A 7,559-nucleotide genomic window follows, 5' to 3' on the forward strand; every position below is an offset into this window, starting at 1 on the left:
GAATGAGGCACATGTCAAAGGTGACGCTTCAAGACTCCCAAAGCCAACATCTGCGGTGGGACAGATTAACCTTTCAGACTTTTCCCCGTCCTGGACCTGCTAGGGCCCCCGCATCTGTTAGGGGCCCCCCCACAACCACCCCGTAACCCCACCACCCACAATAGAGCCAACGCTCGGCTGAACGAGTTAAATAAAAGCAAAGAAAAGAAAAAGAAGAAGTTAAACTGTCTCTGATGTGAAGTCAATGTCAACGGCGTGTGTGTGACGTGTGTCGAGACAAAAGGGGGGGGACACTAATTCCATGAAGTGTGTCTGTCCAAGCGTGCACTGCTGTGGACATAATGGAGTTAAGACGCAGGCAACAGGGAAACAATAACAGTATAATTACATGTTCATGTTCAAACAGGTTCATCAGACTGTGATACTTTAACCAGAGAGTCTTTTTAATTTATCATCTCAACTCCGCTTAGTTTTTCATATGTAGTAAAAACAATTATTTCTTATTACATACATGTTTTTGTTTTCTTTTTAATAAGTAAAATCAGTTTTTACTTTTATGTGGCTGCACTGATATTATATTATATTATATTATATTATATCATATTATATTATATTATATTATATTATATTATATTATATTATATTATAGACAAAGATGAGGTGTAGAAAGAGAGAGGGAAATGGAAAGCCCAGGTTTGGCCTTAGCAAACCTCATCTACACATTCTCATGCGGATCGATAAGCTGCTGCTGCCATGACTGCACGACCATGAGCTGTGTGTGTGTGTTTGTGTGTGTGTGTGTTAATGTGTGTTTATGTCTCTGTGTGTTTGTGTGTGAGCCCAGATACAGGCCTGCTGCATGGGCCCTTAACACATGCACAAGCTCGCGGTGACATTTGCTCTGCAGAGAATATAAGCGACATGCGTAAAGGAGGATGCATTTGAAGCAAATGAAATGACGCAAACAGAAGCAGAGAATAAGAAATAAAAATCCTCACACACACACTCACATGTTCATATTGATATGAGCATTATTTGGGGGTGAAATTAAAGTATTCTTTCTCTTATTTTATTTTTTTTAAACCGCCAGAGCAAAGCAGCTGAAATACTTTACTATATACTTACAGATTTAACACTGACTATAATGTGTGTGTGTGTGTGGGGGTCATCATTCCCGTGAAGCCCACCGCAGCAAATCCAGGCACAAACAATGCACAAGCCTTGCGCAGATCAATATTTCTGCAGCTCTGCAAAGTGACACAGCGTTGCTCTGCTTTATAGATGCTCAAAATGACAATTACGGCTTGTTTAAGAACGAGCCCTCCACTAAATGGCTCCCGGTGAAACTAAACTTTTATAAACGAGGTTACTTTATTTTTAGTTCGGCCTGTATTTTGTCGTTTATGGCGAATGGCACGAGGGCGCATAATATGCACTGTATTGCGTGGAAACCGAATTACCCTTTTGGAAATGAATGGCACTGTTTTTTTTTTTTTTTTTTTTCTTTGAATCAGTAAACTAATTCAGTGGTTCACCTTTATACTGCGGAGTTCAATAAATACCGCTGGTCTGCTAATGCAGGATTTATACTCAAATCATCATCGGGGAGAGAGAGATATATTATAGGAGGAGATATAAAGATATGGAGTCTTAAAAAGGAGGATGTGAAATGATTCACCTCGTCGCTCTTTTGTAAAAAAAAAAAAAGAAGAACAAGTGCATTGCTGTGTTGGTGCCTGGCCTTTCCAGTGTATTTGAAGTATGGGCCTTGAAAACATACCACACCGCACCAATCGATAATGAATACAATTATAATTCTTGGACGAACTCAGGCGGAGGGCTTTGTTTTGTGAGAGAAACACAGCTAGAAATACATGGAAATACACGTTTTTTTAAAAAGGCACTATGTGGCACTGTATAGTTGTATATTACGAACGTGACATAGCTTACAGCTGTTCTTTTATTTGAATGTATATGATATAAATCTTAAAAGAATACACACACACACACACGCCTGATTACGCAACGAAGTCTGGACAGATTTGGAGTTTTGATGTGTTTTACTTTACTCTGAGAGGGAAAAGCAAGTTTATAAAAATGATAAACGGTCATTTAAACAACAATAAAATAAAAATAAATCGACCTCACTAACCTGTTCAGAGTGATAATCTGTTAATGACATTTAAAAGTAGCAGGAAAGAAGAACAGGAAATAATTTCTCATATAACTTGTATTTGCTCCTGTGTTTATATATATATATATGTGTGTGTATATGTATATATATACATATATATGAAAAAAATATTTCCATTAATTTTATTTTTTAGTCATTCATTAACACGTGCCATCATGGTTCCACGGACCTGCTGCCTTGCTCACGGGTACAATCAACTGTCTCTTCGTCCCTCGTGTTATTATTATTATTCCACGTCACTCGCTCCGAGTGTGAAATTAATCACGCATCACTTTACATCAAAGTCCATATGGCGCCCAATTACCGCACGTCAATTTTGGTGAGACTCCAATTATGACAACAAAACCGTGTCAACGATAGTCGAGCCATGCCAGTCCACATCACTGAACTCTTTCATTTATTTGTCTTTAAATAAATGGAGTCCTGCACATCTGCTAAGATTTTAGTTTGGCATTATTCCCGTTGGTCTAATAATTTTAAATATCATTTATTTTTCCCTTTATGTTTGCGAATGAAGAAACATTTGATTATTTACATACTGTATATTTCATCTATGTGTTATATCCTCTCAATGCGCATTATTTCGTTGGGACTCAAATGCAAATCTACTTGTATAACTGCTACCTCATTTATTATATTTGTACAACAGTAATAATAAGAATTATATTGACTTTGTTTTTGACATGTTTGAAGTTAGATCAACATGTTTTCCCCACAGAATAACATTACCAGGGCGGGGCTGGTTTCTAATAAGGCAACTGACATGTTTTCTGGCATATAATCATTAATCTCAGTGCACATAACACTAATCTCATATTTGCACATATAGATCTACACTTCTAGGCTTTTCTCCACCGTGTCATAAAAAAAATATTAAGATACAATTTATTTACATTTAACAAAAACGCTCTAAATTCTGTGAGTGCACACAATTGCTCGTATGTTTATCAACATATTATTACGAATATGTATGTCTTATTTGATCGATGTCTGTCAAAGGCCTCATTATAAAAACACCGCAGTTTGAGCCAGACTCACAGATCGCTGCATTATGCAGAAAATCAATCAGTAATTCGTTATAAATGGCCCACTGCGGGACTGACAATGCATTATTACAGCAACATGTAATGAAGTCGGGCCTTTCATTAAAGAAGACTGTTCTCCAGACAACACTGTTGGGCCATAAACTGTGAAGCAGTGTGTGAACAGAACATGTTAAACACACACACACACACACACACACACACACACACACACACACACACACACACACACACACACTTGTGCGCAGATGAATCAGGATGCAGAGAAACAGTCCGAGGCTGCAGCTTCACAACCAGACGACCCTCGTGGGTTTCTTCTCGACATGGTGCCACGGTGAGAAACGTCTACATTCAAACTCCTCTTCTCCTGCGCCACACACAAACACGCACACGCCCCAACGAACGCGCGCGCGCACACACACACTCTCTCTCTCTCTCTCTCTCTCTCTCTCACACACACAGACACACACTGTAGTCCTCCACTTTACCGCAGGATCCCTGTCACGCATCTTTGAAGAGCCTCCCAGCACGTGCACTCCCGTACAGAACAGCACCAAACAAACGCGGTTGACCATCAATTTACATCAACTCTTTTAACTCCAACACCGGACCTTCCAAAAAGCAGAGGATGCGCTCTCATCCCCGGTTCCATCCTCTCTCCCTCCCTCAATCTCCGCGGCTTCCAGCTTTCCTCCAGAGCTGCAAGAGTCCCAAATCATACACCGAGGTAAACATCCTTATAGGCACCGCATGCGTCTCCGCGATTCCAATCCGGAGGCAAATGATCCGTCCAGCGAAAAAAAGAAAAGCCTCTATTTTCCTGCTCCGGTACCGAGCGTCTCCCCGTGCTTTTGGCGATGCAGGCGCATGTGAATTGCTGGCCGGCGTTGTTATGGATCCGCGCGCACTGAAAGAGAATCAGTATGCAAATTGTTTCAGTATCAATCGAAAGGTTCGATCCGCCTGAGCGTCAGCCCCTTTGGCACGAGAGGCTCCCTCGCGCTGCATAAATGTTTATAATGATCGCGTGTATTAAACACTGCACGCACACACACACACACAAACACACAAAGAAAGTAAGAGAAATCATTAAGATTTATCTAAAATAGGCTTAAATAGAAATAAAACGTGGATGGCGCGTGGAAACGCATGGCATTTTTTACTTCGCTCAGCACATTTTTTAAATGTGTCAATTCAACCCACAGGGCAGCATCAAACGACTTATATGATAATATTAATATTTATTATCGAATCGTTTGGTGAACTCCATGCAAATCTACTTCGATTTTCTAATTTCTAACTGAAGACTAAAATCAAAGGGCTTATCTCAACATTAAATCCTTCATGCCACAGACACAGAAACTCATTTTCAAACGTAAAAGGCAAATCATAATGTGCAATCATCACTGGTATACAGCCATGTGCTTTAAACAAAAATATGTACATGTGAGCAGTAGAACCGGTTGGGAGAGGGGGGGTGAGGGGGAAAAAACACTGATGTAAAACTCAAGGAGAGGAAGAGAGATAGGACAGAAAGATGTGAAAGGAAAAATACTATATAGAATTAGAGCAGAGGAGAAGGAGAGTGTGGTCATGAAGAGATAACACACTGAGTCCGTTATCCATCTGTCCCGGGGTTAGTTTGACCAGCTGAGGGGGGTCAGAGGTGAGGGGTCAGTGATCCCTTAGCCTGTGGTCAGTATATGCTGGCAGACACACACAGGGGATAGGATTATAAAACCAGTTTTATTTCTTTAAGAAGGTGGATAATTCTATCGTTGTTTTGGCACAGAGATAATTGAGTTTACAGGTTTCATTTAAGTCATAGATTAAAAGCGACTGACGTTTCACTGCTTGTGCAGAAGCTCTTTGTCTGGACGGAGCCTCTGCAAAGCTCAGTCCATCCCTGTTTAAACTTCAATAATGGTGTGAACAGTCATGTCCCTCCTGATCAGTTAAGATCCTCTCAGCCACTTTTCACGACGGGAAATGTCATATCGAATAACCAGGTTTCACCTGTTAAAAGTGATGTGTGTGTGTGTGTGTGTGTGTGTAGTACACAGTGTGTAGCGATGTAACAAGGCAGTCAGTAGTTAGGTCAAGGATTGCTGTCCTTTACTTGTGCCTGAAAATCTATATTTCAGAAAGAGGAAGGATTATATAGTTTATGTCAACAAGAGACTGTGATCTCCTTGTGAATGTGTGTGTGTGTGTGGTTGTGCGGTGCCTCATAATGTGTTGTATTTCTGTAAGTGAGAAGTACTTGAATCTTTGAAACTTCCAAGTGCAGGGAAAACATCTCTATGTCAAGTAAGGCTGTACTCTTGGCTGAGTCATAACTAAGACGTCCCATTCACCTTCTCTCATTAGGCCTCATTAGGCCGATATATATATATATATATATATACATATATATATATATACATATATATATATATATGAAATACCTATCTTTCTTTAAACGTTTGTACACTTTTGTTTTATAAGAGTAGAATAAGAATGACGTTTTAGGTAATAAAAATGTCATTACCATATTGGAGTATTTTCCTCATTGAATATTTTGGAAATTTTAAAATAATTTCTCTATTAAAATGACTCCACATAGTTAAACAGAAACTTCATTCAAACATTTAAAAGGTTCCGCTCCAATAGAACTTTATTCAGTCCATTCAGAAGTTTAACTAAGTTTAAAAAGAAGAATTATTCTGATTCTCCGGTTCACAAATTTTCACTTTCTATACATGATTTCATCTTTGTTGTGATTTCCTCTTTCATACAAAGTGACTAACAGAATTCAAACTGTGGCGTATCCTCCAGCTTCACCACAGAGCACAATATAAACTGACCTCTCCCACTCTTGGGCAAAAACATCAAACTTCATTTTTGACTCTGTTTTAACGAAACCCCAGATTTTGGGGCCAAGCCTTGTGACATTCAGTACGTTCACGACTTTTTCCGACTGAGAAAGGCAATCGGACAACTTGGTAGGCCGTGTATGTCTGACCCTGCCTCCGTAGGTGGCGCTGTTTCTCTGTATAAGCTAATTTGTATTGAATCAGTTTCCTTTTGACTTTTGCGTCACAGCAAAACAAACAGCAAACGAGAAATCGAGCAAGGCTCTTGTGGAAATTTGGTTTGACGCTAGTCTGACTAAGCGTATACATGCGGGAGTAATCTGACTATGTATCACATTATCCATGTTAGTGTGGCAGATGCCACACAGCTGATTCAGATCAGCTGTTTAGACTGCACACACAGAACAAGAGGGCTGGTATGCAGATTGTCATATTGGTGTTCATGTAAACTGGTTTTGGTGCTATCACAAGTCCGATTCACCTAAACATGACACATTTCTGTATTTCCATTCCCTTCCAGAATAATGAATAGTGGACAGTTAGAGCACGTGCAGCGTTTGTTTACTATGGAAGTGGAAGTGAATCTTCTTCTACTTACAGAGTGTTAGACAACATTGCACATTTCAAAATAGTCCATTCTGGCTGAACGCTTGCTGCACATGTACACACCACAGTTGGATCATTTCATTTTGTGTCCATGTAAAGGATGGAATCCTAAATTCCAATGGGAACTACCTTTTGGACTTTTGCACACGTAAACATAGCTGGTGACAGCGAATATTCAGAGGATTTACAACATTACCGATTGTGTGTCCCGACTCACAAGTGCTTTTTGTTTTTTTTTTACCCCCTGCGTCTTTCCTCTTTAATATCTCCTCATTCAGTGTAACACTAAGGCGTTTATAGGACAGGATAACGACCATATATACGCGTAACACGGTGAATTTGGCAAGAGTGTTGTGAAAAGACAGAGAGGGCTGTGATAAATTAAACGCAACAGGTGTATTATATTGATAGTCACTGTAGTTAAAAGCAAAAGTCAGTTGAGAGCAGAAGTAGTATGAAGTAGTCTGAATGGGAGGTGACGTAAAGTGCGGTTGTGCTGTATCCTGTCCTCCTCATGCCAGGTTGGCATGCAGCAATCCAACAGTTTGATTAAAAACAATGAAAAATGCCAGAGGGAAACAAGTATAATAATATATACCATTATATAATATGGGATTTCCATTTTTGACTGACAAAATTATCATGTGGAGGTATCACACTGATCATTACCAAGGTTTTACTGAGATATATTTGTGAAAATATCATGTCATTACTGTAAAATTTGATTTTTAATACCTTTATTAACAAGGTAAAAATAACAACATAAAAAAATCTGGTCTTATAATAATAATAATAATAATAATAATAATAACGATATTACCTCCCCATTAAATGTATTTGCCATAACATTTCCATGCTGTT

This window comes from Solea senegalensis, linkage group LG7 (assembly GCF_019176455.1).
Source record: "Solea senegalensis isolate Sse05_10M linkage group LG7, IFAPA_SoseM_1, whole genome shotgun sequence".
Classification (NCBI taxonomy): Eukaryota; Metazoa; Chordata; class Actinopteri; order Pleuronectiformes; family Soleidae; genus Solea; species Solea senegalensis.